The following is a 13,876-nucleotide window of genomic DNA, read 5'->3' on the forward strand; positions in this document are numbered from 1 at the left end:
CCTTTGTGCCTGTAAACATCTGCATTGGCAGATGGTGCAACCCAAACAATATTGTCTTTTTGCCATTATGGTGATCTTTTTCTTACTCCTCTTTCATAGCTTCTCAGTATTACCCATCAACTTTACCAGAAAGGATGAGGCTTTGTATACTAAGGGTATTATTACTCATCAACTTTACCCGAAGGGATAGGGCTTTGCTATACTAAGTACACTTAATGCTGCTAGGGAAGATTTAGCAGAGGGTTAGAGCTGTTGTAGTTTATGGGACAAATTCCCATCTGTTGTAATTTGGTTGTAGCCCCGTTGAAGTCAACATTTGTCAAACGCAAGTTATTGGACTCAATACAAGAGTTAACTGGATGCAGTTTTATGGCAGGTATTGTACAGCAGATCAGACTATATGATCTAATGGTCTCTCAGGCCTTAAATTGAGTCTACACAGATTTATACCAGCTGGGGATCTGGGCATATGGGTGACATGTTACAGATATGATGCTGTCTGTCTGGTTATTCTTCTGAGCTGCACTGCAGTCACCTGTTAGCTTACCTGGGCCCCAATTCAGCAGAGTACTTGAGCACACATACATTGACTTCAGTGGGACTATGCATGTGCTTTAAAGTTTTGCTGAATAAGGGTGCTATAAATACCACACCTTAGCTGGAAGATCAAGGATTAACACTCGGGAACAGTAAAGAGTGCAATAGGTGGTTGAGCCTGAGACCACTTACATTATCCCGCATGCATACCTGTATGCTGCTGCAAAATGGCCTCCATGCTGTCTACCATCCGTTATCTGCCTTGCAAACCTCCTCGACTTGATGTGGACCTCACAGCATATTCTGTAGCCAAGGAGGTGGTGGGATATTTCATAGCAATAGGCAGAGATTTTTCAAAGCAGTGTGGGCTTTCACCCACCTCCCCCAATTCATTCTAATGAAAGATGCATGGCCAAATGCCTTCTGCACTGCTTTAAATAAACCTCAATTTACATTTTTTTAAAAGACTTACATCTGTGTACGTGTACGCAAGTCAAAGACAAATACAATCAGTTGTGAGTAATAACAGGGGGTAAGTAACTTGGCTACCATGCAGTATTTGGCTAGGCAGCCCAGCTATTATATGTGGTAAAAGAATTGGCGGACTTCTTTTCAGGCATAACCCTGCAGACTGGCCTTAATAAGTGCTCTCGCTGAATCTGCTGCAGATACACAGCCTAAAGCCCAAATCACACACCTTCCCATGTTAAGGGATGGAAGAGGAGGGTTGATCCACCGGCCCCACCCCCAAATCCCCATTGTGAAAGAAGCCCCAGATGAGCTGGGTTGTAATAATGCCTGTGCTTCCCCTGCATTGGCTCCCCAAATCTTTCAGCACAGCCTGTTCAGTGCAACTGCACGGCCTCCGATGTCAAGGTCAGTGGAGCAGGGACCATCTTTTCGTTCTGTGTTCAGACGACACCTAGTACGGTGCAGTCCAGGTCCAGCAACAAGACTACAGTAATACAAATAATCATAAGAGCTATAAGAGCACCCTCGATCAGGGAACCAGGACGGTTTCCCCTCACAAGGGTGCCTCCATTCTTTTCAATAGGGAGTTTAATTTGAAGCTTGCTTTGCTTAGTTTTACGAAGTAAAACTGTTACATGGCTGGAACTTAGAGTCTTCAGCCACTCCCCTCCTAAGCTCTGCAAACTCTCTCAGAGGTTCTAGTGCCGATGGCAAGTAAGATTTTTAATTTTTAACGTTTATATTTCAGTCGCTCAGGAGGGACCTTATTGTGCTATGGGAATCTTCTGGCCAGTGTATGATTTGTGAAAGATTGTGTACATGTGGGATAAATCCGCTCCCTTTTTGCAGCTTACTTAAAGAGAAATAAAATGGAAAACACTGAAAACTGGATGGGATGCCTCTCCCCTTCCCCCTCTAAAGCCAGGGATTGGAATCACAGACTCACAAATTATCAAAGTGCTGTGGGTTTTAGCAGCACGGTTCTCGGTGACAGCAATAGGAGGTGGGAGACTCAAAGCTGAGAGAGAAACATACAGTGTTAGCTTTAGAAAGTAGCCTTCAGTGAGGTGCCCAAGATGCTTTTAAACCTCTCTCAAACCACAGTCTTTTCTTACTGATACGATTTTTATAAGAAACAGGTTCTCAGTTATGATGTTTTCTAGTAATTAAGAAATAGATGTATCGTTTTCCAGCATGTACGGAAAAGATTTGTCTCAGATTTTTGTGTAGCTTTATGTGCTAGCTGACATTCAGCAAAGCTGTAATTTATGTAGCGCTTTGCAAGGCAGACTTAAATGTTGCAGCATTCTGTACAATAAATAAAGCTTAATATATTTAATATGAACCCAGATATGTCACAGGTGGCGATGGCAGTAGCGATGGCATGTAGCGATGGCAGTATAGGTGAGTGGTGTTTGGGTGTTTCTGCCTCACAATGAAACTATTCATCTGTGCCAGGGGGATCAATTCAGTCCTAAAATTTTAAGTAATGTCAACAGTCGGTCATCTTTCATCTATGACTAGTCTGGCTTTGTGGGTGAAAATTAAAGTAGTGTCCCATTTAGGCCCATGCTGGCATGGACAGGAGTCCATTGAGTATCAAATCATAAAGTCAACAAATCCCTGGCTTTGTTTTGCTTTTGGGTGCAGTTTGTGTGGTATTTCCAAAGAATCACTTCTGGTTGGTCCATTTTATAATGCTGTTTCTATACACTCGGTTCACCAATTCATAAATGACAAGGTTTTCCACCTTCCATTTCTCCAAAGCTTGCTTTCATCCTCTTCAGTGCTCATTCCAGTTGTATACATTTCTATAATGTTGATTGGATGGGTTTGCAGTACCTATCCATGTGTTTATATTACACCCTAGTTTATCATATACTTATCACCATAGTGTATCGCCCTCTGGTGAGGGCATGCTGCTGGAGATCTGGGTTTGATTCCTGGCTGGGCCGCAGGCTTTTGGCAAGTGACTTAAGGCGAGATTTTTTTTAAGGGTATTTTGGTACTGCCTCAATATGCAGATAGGTGCCTAGAGGGATTTTCCAAGTGCCTAGGCTCTTAACTCCTATTGAAATCAATGGGAGTTAGGTGCCCAAGCATTTTTGAAAATCCCATGCCGTGTCTGTCTGCAGCCTAAGGCACCTCAATACCTTTAAATATTTGGTCCTTAGCTCTTCTGTGCCTTTGCTTCCCATTTGTAAAATGGAAATAATAATAATCCCTTTGTCTCCCACGTCTCTGTACAATATAAGCACATTAGGGCAAGGACTGTCTCTTCCTAAGTATATAGGCAGTGCCCTGCAAAATGGAGCCCTCGTGTTGGCTGTAGGGCTGATGAAGTACAAATAAAATAATATAAATTCAATTCACTTTCAAGTGAGACTTTCAGTCCCCCAATGAGGAAATGTCCATCCGAGCAAGAAGCCCAGTCTGAAGACTCCATTCAGATGGTTCTAGCGACATAGGAAGGTTTTCTGGTCTTTTTGGGGAGTGGCCCATGAGACTCCACCCATTCTCTCCTCTTCTAGATTCTGCTCTGATGGGGGAGGATAAAGAGGCAATTTTGACCATGAAAAGCCACTTCTCCCAGGTCCCTGCTCCATAGGGTTGCCAGGTGTCCGGTTTTTGACTCAAAAGCCCAGTCGAAAAGGGACCCTGGCGGCTCCGGTCAGCACCACTGCCAAAGTCCCGTTGGCGGGGCTGACAGGCTTCCTACCTGGCTCTGTGTGGCTCCCGTAAGCGGCGACATGTCCCTTGGTTCCTAGGTGGAGGGACAGCCAGGTGGAGGGTGCGCGCTGCCCCCACCCCATGCACTGGCTTTGCCACTTATATTGGCTGGGAACCATGGCCAATTGGAGCTGCGGGGGCAGCGCCTGCAGTCAGCGTGCACAGTTCAGAGTTACCTGGCCGCCCCTGTGCCAAGGAGCCAAGGGACATGCCATCTGCTTCCGGGAGCCCCCTGAGGTAAGCGCCGTCTAGAGCCTGCACTCCACACCTCCTCCCATACCCCTGTCCCAGCCCAGAGCCGCCTCCTAAACTCAAACTCACTCCTGGAGCCCACACCCCCTCCCACATCCCCACTCCCTGCCCCAGCCCTGAGCCTGCATCCCGCACCTCTTCCCACACCCCAACCCCCTGCCCTGGCCTGGAGCCTCTTCCCACACACCTACTCCCTCCCAGAGCCTGCCCCCCACACCCCTCCTGCACCTCTGTCCCAGCCCTGAACCCACTCCCACACCTAAACTCCCTGCCATACACCCCCACATTCCTAGCTCCCTGCCCCAGCCCAGAACCTCCTCTTGCACCCTGAATCCCTCATTTCTGGCCCTACCCTGGAACTCGCAGCCCTAGCTCAGAACCAATACCCCCTCTGACATCCCAGCCCCCTGCCTCAGCCTGGAGCCCCCTCCCACACTCTGAACTCCGCAGCTCCACCCCCCGAGCCTGGAGTCTCCTCCTGCACCCCAAAACCCTCATCCTTGGCCCACCCAGACCCCACACCCAACCCCCTGCCACAGCCCGGAGTCCCCTCCCACACCCTGAACCCCTCCTTTCTGGCCCCACCCCAGAGCCTGCACCCCCAGCCGGAGCCCTTACCTCCTCCCGCACCCAACCCCCTGCCCCAGACCGGTGTAAACAAGCAAGTGAGTGAGGGTGAGGGAGAATGAGCGAGGAGGGTGGTAGTGGAGTGAGTGGGGGGCGGGGCCTCAGGGCAGGGGTGTTCAGTTTTGTGCTATTAGAAAGTTGGCAACCCTACTGTTCCAGGGTATGTGTTTTTGTGTGTGTGTCAGAGCTGGCTCCAGTACCCCTTGTTTCTACACCTGGGAGGAATCATAGAATCATAGAATATCAGGGTTGGAAGGGACCTCACAGGGTCATCGCGTCCAACCCCCTGCTCAAAGCAGGACCAATCCCCAATCAAATCATCCCAGCCAAGGCTTTGTCAAGCCTGACCTTAAAAACTTCCAAGGAAGGAGATTCTACCACCTCCCTAGGTAACGCATTCCAGTGTTTCACCACCCTCCTTGTGAAAAAGTTTTTCCTAATATCCAACATAAACCTCCCCCACTGCAACTTGAGACCATTACTCCTTGTCCTGTCCTCTTCTACCACTGAGAATAGTCTAGAACCATCCTCTCTGGAACCACCTCTCAGGTAGTTGAAAGCAGCTATCAAATCCCCCCTCATTCTTCTCTTCTGCAGACTAAACAATCCCAATTCCCTCAGCCTCTCCTCATAAGTCATGTGTTCCAGACCCCTAATCATTTTTGTTGCCCTCCGCTGGACTCTCTCCAATTTATCCACATCCTTCTTGTAGTATGGGGCCCAAAACTGGACACAGTACTCCAGATGAGGCCTCACCAATGTCGAATAGAGGGGAACGATCACGTCCCTCGATCTGCTCGCTATGCCCCTACTTATACATCCCAAAATGCCATTGGCCTTCTTGGCAACAAGGGCACACTGCTGACTCATATCCAGCTTCTCGTCCACTGTAACCCCTAGGTCCTTTTCCGCAGAAGCCATTCGGTCCCTAGTCTGTAGCTGTGCATTGGGTTCTTCCGTCCTAAGTGCAGGACCCTGCATTTATCCTTATTGAACCTCATCAGGTTTCTTTTGGCCCAATCCTCCAATTTGTCTAGGTCCCTCTGTATCCTATCTCTGCCTTCCAGCGTATCTACCACTCCTCCCAGTTTAGTATCATCCGCAAATTTGCTGAGAGTGCAATCCACACCATCCTCCAGATCATTTATGAAGATATTGAACAAACCCGGCCCCAGGACCGACCCCTGGGGCACTCCACTTGACACCGGCTGCCAACTAGACATGGAGCCATTGATCGCTACCCGTTGAGCCCGACAATCTAGCCAACTTTCTACCCACCTTATAGTACATTCATCCAGCCCATACTTCTTTAACTTGCTGACAAGAATACTGTGGGAGACCGTGTCAAAAGCTTTGCTAAAGTCAAGAAACAATACATCCACTGCTTTCCCTTCATCCACAGAACCAGTAATCTCATCATAGAAGGCGATTAGATTAGTCAGGCATGACCTTCCCTTGGTGAATCTATGCTGACTGTTCCTGATCACTTTCCTCTCGTGTAAGTGCTTCAGGATTGATTCCTTGAGGACCTGCTCCATGATTTTTCCAGGGACTGAGGTGAGGCTGACTGGCCTGTAGTTCCCAGGATCCTCCTTCTTCCCTTTTTTAAAGATTGGCACTATGTTAGCCTTTTTCCAGTCATCTGGGACTTCCCCCGTTCGCCACGAGTTTTCAAAGATAATGGCCAATGGCTCTGCAATCACATCCGCCAATTCCTTTAGCACTCTCGGATGCAACTCGTCTGGCCCCATGGACTTGTGCACGTCCAGCTTTTCTAAATAGTCCCTAACCACCTCTTTCTCCACAGAGGGCTGGCCATCTACTCCCCATGTTGCGATGCCCAGTGCCGCAGTCTGGGAGCTGTCCTTGTTAGTGAAGACAGAGGCAAAAAAAGCATTGAGCACATTAGCTTTTTCCACATCCTCTGTCACTAGGTTGCCTCCCTCATTCAGTAAGGGGCCCACACTTTCCTTGGCTTTCTTCTTGTTGCCAGCATACCTGAAGAAACCCTTCTTGTTACTCTTGACATCTCTTGCTAGCTGCAGCTCCAGGTGCGATTTGGCCCTCCTGATTTCATTCCTACATGCCCGAGGAATATTTTTATACTCTTCCCTGGTCATATGTCCAACCTTCCACTTCTTGTAAGCTTCTTTTTTATGTTTAAGAGAAAGACAAGAAGAAACTGTCAGAACATCCTACCATCATCCCTGAGCTCTCTAGCACAGCAGACATCATAGGACAAATGCTTCCTCACATGTAGGTTCCTCCTTTCATGTCCTAGATTTTGTTATAATGTATAGCTAAGTGGCATCCAGTGGGCAGAATGGTACTTTCTGTGATGAGCTGATATGCATAAGTACAGGCACCAAGCAGATAATGTAGTACATGAGTAGTTATGAAACCATAAATCATCTGTGCTCTCTTTCAGGGAGCTACTAAAGGTTGCCTTTTCCTGTAGAACAATGAATAGTGTTCGCTTAATTTAGCAAGTCCAATAGGACATCTCTGACTTTCCCTGATCTATTGTGCAAAGGGTGTTTAAATTCAATATTGTCATTAAATTCAATTTTTGTGTGGATAGAAGTGCACTTCAAATAGGAAAGGACAAATGGTGGCTGCAGTATGGTTATAGTCATAGTAAGGAAATGTGTGTTGACACTTGTTTGTTTGGTAGACACCTACTGTACTTAAAATGGCAACTTAAGTGTTTCAGTTGTTGGTTCTGCTCAGCAAGGGTGATTGCATATGTATGATGAAGATGATGTAGGGTAAAATTTTCAAAAGCACTGTAGCACTTAACTCCCATTGATTCCAATTTCAGTTAGGCACCTAGGCACTTTTGGAAATCTAATTTGGGGGCTATCTGCATCTTTCAGCACCTAAATATCTTTTAAAATCTGGCCCTTAGTCTTATTTTCAGGAGTGATTTAGGGCCAGACTTACATAGGTATTTAGGCCCCTAAAGATGCAGATAGGACTATTAGTAACCTAAATTGATATATTTTACTAAGTACAGTGGTAAATCTGGCCTTTAAGTATTAATGTTCCTAACTGCCTAAGTAACTTTTAAAAATGGTTCGAAGTCACGTAAGCACTTTTTAAAATTTTACCCATAGTGTCGTCCTTTTTCATGGCTAGTCTCAACACACCCACATGCAGGTTTCCCTTCTTGGCTTGACTTCCATGCAGAGGGGAGGGCTCCATCTTACTCTGACACTGAACACAGGGCAGCTAAATAAACTGCATGAACTGATGGGATGTGTGTGTATGTATTTGAATGTGCCTATATATATAGATCTAAAAATTACAGGGTGGAAGAGATGAAAACAGAGAAGAATCCTAGTGTTACATGAATTCTCAAGTTAGCTGAATTCTAACCACTACTAGAAGTGCTGTGTTGGAAGAAAACTGCTGGAAATTCTGTGGCCATGCTAAACAGTTAGCACTGAAGCTAGTATCAATTATCTGGGAGAGGTTGGTGGAAGAAGATAAAAAAGACAGACGATGGAGTTATAAAAAATGATTGATTAGGGCCATATATTCTTATTTTTATTTCATGTATGCAGGTTTTAATTTCACAGTGCAGCATAGCAGTAATTTACTGCACTGATTTATTACTTTTTAGTGCTCTCAAGGAAATGATGAATTTTAATTCAAACCATTACTTTTTTGGGGAGAGGATACTTTGGAGAAACCCAATAGGCTTCTGTTCAGTCTAATGCAGATTATATTAAGACATATTTTAACTAACATGATTGCAGGCAAATTTGGCTGTCATTCACACCAGTGTAAATCCAAATTAACTATTGATTTTAATGGAGTCACTCTAAATTTATAATGTGTTTGTGAGTTAAATTTGGCCCTAGGTTGCCTTGTATGTTACCAGTACAGTTTACTGTTTTCCGTTTGATTTAACAATGCCTGACCAACAACACTCCCAAACTAATGTGTGCTTACATTGTAACACTGGATTCATTAATAAAATTGGAAATGATACATGTAACCCAGTGCTTTTTTTTACAGTAATGCTTCTTGGGTGTGGCAGTACCTGGCTGTTCAAATACCACAGACAGATTTCGAGAGAGGCTTGGTTAATTCTATGACTATGCAAGCTAGTGTAGGGTTAATGAAGGCCGTAATCTAATTGCTGGGATCAAGATAAAATGCCTCCGACCCACCTTGAAGAGTTTTGGGCAATTTTTAAGGCGTATTATGAGACTAAATTGTTCTTTGCCAACATCTGAAGCAGTAGGTGTATGGCCTAGCTTAGCCAGAAGCAGAAAATCTGATATGCTGTGCTATATCAAAACAGGCCTTACACATGATGGTCCCCATTTCCGCAGCCCCACCCTTTCCTCTGCACCCCCACTTTTTCTAAATTCTGTCAATCTAAATTCCCCCTCCAGTTTCAGCTGGATACAATATTCTTCCCATATCCTGTACTCCTGTGGGGCATAGCTAGATGCTGTTCAACAATTGCCTCATTTCAGCCCAGAAGAAGTGGCATTTCCGTGGTGAGTCATTCCAATATATGTAGTCAGTGAAGCTCTCTTGGGATCCTGTAGTAAATTGTGGTTTTATTTGCTTGCCCCTTAAAGACCTAGCCCTGTGGTGGCTTTTCCATGATTGAGTGTGGAGCCTCCCAGGGCTTGTCAACAGTGCTTCAGTCTGCAGCTGGTGGGAATCATTTGAGAGTGATGCAGAACTGCCCTGGGGAGTAGGCCTAATCGTGTACGGTGCTGAGAGCTCTCTGGGAGTTGCTAATGTCATTGGGAGTTGAGGGCCCTCAGCTCCAACCAGGAAGCATTCAGTACCTTGGAGGATCAAACCCAAGTTGGCCTGGGTAGGACCAGAGGACTGCATTGTGGTCACATACTGTACATGGTTGATGCAATTCAGTTTATAAATCCCCAATCTATGGAGTAGTTACAAGCAATGCAAGATCGTAAGAAATGTTTACATGAAGCTGTTTTTACAGAGACCTACTTTTTTTTCTTTCTTTTTTTTAATGGACACCAGATCAATAATACCTAATAGATGTTTTAAATTACTTGGGTGCTTTTGTTGCTCTAGATTGTTTGAAAGCTATTTCATATGCCCATCATTTCTGCAAGAATAAGCAACTTGTATTGTCTCTTTGTGACTTGAAAACATTCACGAATGCCTTCATAAGTCCCATCTGAAAGTAGGGGTGACATTCTGCATTCTATTAAAGTTTCAAGTAAGCCTCTTCTGGACTGGTATTTTATAAGCCTCATGAATAAAGGTCTTGCTATTCTTATGGCTTATTTCTTTGGGTTGTGACTAGTAGCAACTCTAACCCCATCACCTCCAAGAGGAAAAAAAAAAGTCTGTGTAGCTTTTTGAGTGCTACATTCAGAATGGGAAACTGAGGCATAGAACGATGAAGTGACTTGCCCAAGGTCACCCAAGAAGTCTGTAGTAGAGTAGGGAATTGAACCCAGGTCTCTGGCTAGTGCCCAAAGCAGCGGTCCTTCCTCTTCCAGTCAGAGACTACTTGTGTAACTGCTCATCAACATGACTAAGGGCTGCACAGTCTAGTCCAAAGTACGTGTTTGCATAGAACAGTTAGATATTTTTCTACAGTATAACCTCCTTAGATCAGTATTATTTGTTGTAGTACCTGCTAGGGACACTGTACAAGCACACTAGGCACAGGCCCTGCCTCAGGGCAGATACCTGCAAACATAGCAAATGGAAAAGACATACAGCATCAGGTCCATCTCCATGCCGATGCAGGTTATTCCCTATAGTATGTCTCCAGTTAAGTCCTCCATGCCAATCCAGGTTTTGGTTTTGAGCTAGCTGCATAACTTCCCCGTTTCCCTATTTTTAGAAACGGGAATGGTATTTACCTACCGCATGTGGCTGTGGTCAGACTTAGTTCCCATGAAATGCTCTGAAGGTGAAAAGTTCTGTCTAAATGACAGCTATTTAAAAAATATGTGGCCATTTGCTGAGGCAGCAAGATGCATCTCCAGCCTCCCTAGAGTGAATGAGAGTGTGGTCTAGTGGCTAGGACACTGGAGCGGGAGCTATGAGCCTTGGGGGTCTGTTCCCAGTTTCACTTCCCACTCACTGTATGATTCTAAGTCAAATACTTCACTCCTCTGCCTCCCTTTTTACCTTTTGTCTGTCTATGGACTGAAATCTATTGACTCAGCTCCTAGTCTGTGTGTGTAACACCAAGCACAATGCTGCCCTGGTCTCAGGTGGTGCTAATGTAACGCTGCTTTTAATACAATAATAAATAAAACATTTCCGTCTCCTCTGATTAGAGTAGTTTTATGCTGATTGAGTTTTGTTTTGTTAAACATCAAAGGCAGTTAAGCTTGCTGGAAGTTCCTGAGAGCAGGAGCCTCTCTTTTTAAAATTTTACCAACAGCTCTGCTGTTACTCAGTGTAATTGCCAGCTCCATTTTTCTGTAATCAGCACATTTTAACTGGCTTACAGAACATTTTACATTCATTTAAGCCTCAGTGATGCCACTTTCTTTCCTGTTGTGTAGTAGCACACTCCATGAGCATCCTGATTGCTTTCATTGGACCATTGTGCCATCGTTCATTAATTGTACCATCAGCTTCTAAGGAGAATATTGCTTCAGTGGGGAACTCTGCTTAAAAAGCCTGGTATGATATAGCCCAATAGGCTGATATTGTTCACAGAGGAAGTTGCTGTTCAGCAGGAATGAGGTTGGCAGAATCAGACTTTAGGGCCAGATCTCTTTGAGTCAGTGGGAGTGTTTCCGTTTACTTCAGCTGGGCTTTGGATCAGTCCCTTTCAAGAAGAAAGAGTAGTGAATCAAATTCTGGGACCCCTCTCCCTCCCGAATACTTCCATGCAGTTAAATAATTTCCTTCCTGCCCATACAGAACTGGGATCTTAGAGCAGTTTGTCATGTGAAATTTTGGCAGTAGTTCCCTACGATTCTAAATTATTGTAGATGACGTCAGTTCTCTTCAAAAGGTTAGCAAAAGCTAGAATCTCTCTCCTTTTCAACTCCATGCTGGTTATCAGCTTAGTTCTAAAATGCTGTCTTGTCTTTCAGTATCATTTCTTTATTCGTAACATTTGAAGACACTATGATTAGTCAAAACTGGTCAAGCAACCACTTTAATATACTGCACACCCAGTCATCCACCTACCACTGATATTCAAGGTTAGTTATTAGGGCTGTTATACACTTATAACTTACAGAATAATATTCATTGAATTGTTATCAGAGACAGAGGCATAACTGAGATCATTGGATAAAAGATACTATATACTATAATGGCAAAATTTTATTACTGAGGCACAGGCAGGCTAAACATTTACCAGTATAATTTTTTTCTGAAAGATCTCTATCAATAAGGTAGTTTTCACTTCATGTCCTAAACTATTATAAATAATAGCAGGGAAACAAAACCAAAACCAAAAAACACCTCACAAGAATGATGCACTTGTCTGTGATGCAAGACTGCAACTCAGAATAGAAATCAGCAGGTGGGGAGATAAATTTTGAGAATTATAGGCATATAGATAATATAGAAACCATGTGAGCAGCTGTGTTCTCGCAGGGATAAGGGACTAAGGACAGAGCTCTGAGTCTTCCAATGGTGGACCAGCCAGAGTTAGTGGGGTTTTTTAATTGCTACCACTTTCCAGTCAGTCACTTAATTTGCACTTAGCTTGTCCCTTCACTGATCAATAAACAGTACAACATCATTACAAAAACAGTCCCAGACAAACAACATTAGGAATAACATTTTGTGCTTTCTCTCATTTGCCATAAAAATTTCTCTTATGTCCTCTTAGAATGGGCACTTCCTTCTACAGTGACATATTGTGATCTGTAACTGTAACTGAGGACAAAATTAGTCCTGATACCTTTTTCTTACATCCATCCCCCACGGTCATATGCTTTCTTCTTCCAGGTGGAAGGAATCATTGAAAGTGTTTGTAAAAATGTTTCTGTTCCGAGTAAATCAGGTGTAAATCAGCACAGTTCCATTGAAATCAATGGATCTTACACCAGTTTGTATCAACTGAGATCCTAGCCATATTATTGTATGGCTCCCTTTACCGTACTATTTAAATGCACAATAAAGAGACAAGGTGGGTGAGAGAATATCCTTTATTTATCTCTTAACTTACAAGTGATGGGAGTTAAGCCCCCTCACAGAGGGTTGTGTAATTAATGCAGATCTACATGGATTTATGGAAAATAGATCCTCTCACACTCACTTTATCTTTTTTTGATGAGATTACAAGTTTGGCTGATAAAGATAATACTGTTGACATAGTATACTTGCAATTATGTAAGGGGTTTGTATTTACTGCATGACATTTTGATTAAAAAAATTGAACAATATAAAATTAACATGGCATACATTAAATGCATTAAGTTCTGGCCAACTGATAATTTGCAAAATGTAATTGTAAATGGGAAATTGCCATTGAGCAGGTGTGTTTCCTGTGAGGTCCCACAGGGACCAGTTCTTGGCCCTATGCTATGTAACATTTTTATTAATGACCCGGGAGAAAATATAAAGTCATCACTGATAAGGTTTGCAGAACACCCAAAAATTGGGGAGTGATAAATAATGAAGAGAACAGGTCCCTGATGCAGAGCAATCTGCATCTCTTGGTAAACTTGATGCAGTCAAACAATATGCATTTTAATATGGCTAAATACAAATGTATACATCTAGAAACAAGAAATATAGGTCATGAGTACATGATGGAGGATTCCATCCTGGGAAGCAGTGATTCTGAAAAAGATTTGGGGGTCATGGTGGATAATTAGGTGAACTTGAGCTCCCAGTACAACACTGTGGCCAAAGGGCCTACTGAGATCCTGGGATGCATAAAAAGGGAAATCTCAAGTAGCAGTAGAGAGGTTATTTTACCTCTGTATTTGGCACCGGTGCAACTGCTGCAGAAATACTGTGTCCAGTTCTGATGCCTGCAATTCAAGAAGGATGTTGATAAATTGGAGAGGGTTCAGAGAAGAGCCACAAGAATGATTAAAGGATTAGAAAGCGTGCCTAATCATTACAGTGATAGACTCAACAAGCTCAATCTATTTATCTTAACAAAGAGAAGGTTAAGGGGTGACTTGATTACATCAAGATTGGATATTTTTCTAAAAGCAGCCACATTTGACTCTTTGGAAGTTAATATGCGGCTCCTTGTATAGGCACCGACTCCGGGTCTGGAGCTACAGGCGCCAGCTTTCCGATGTGCTGGGGGGGT

At 43.9% G+C, this 13,876-nt stretch overlaps 1 protein-coding gene across 6 annotated transcripts in view; it reads left to right on the forward strand.

The window, feature by feature from the left end:
* FAT3 (FAT atypical cadherin 3) overlaps positions 1-13,876 on the forward strand; it is a 558,201-nt gene that overhangs the window by 248,871 nt on the left and 295,454 nt on the right. The window lies entirely within an intron of this gene.

The sequence above is a fragment of the Natator depressus genome, chromosome 1, assembly GCF_965152275.1.
Source record: "Natator depressus isolate rNatDep1 chromosome 1, rNatDep2.hap1, whole genome shotgun sequence".
Lineage (NCBI taxonomy): Eukaryota > Metazoa > Chordata > Testudines > Cheloniidae > Natator > Natator depressus.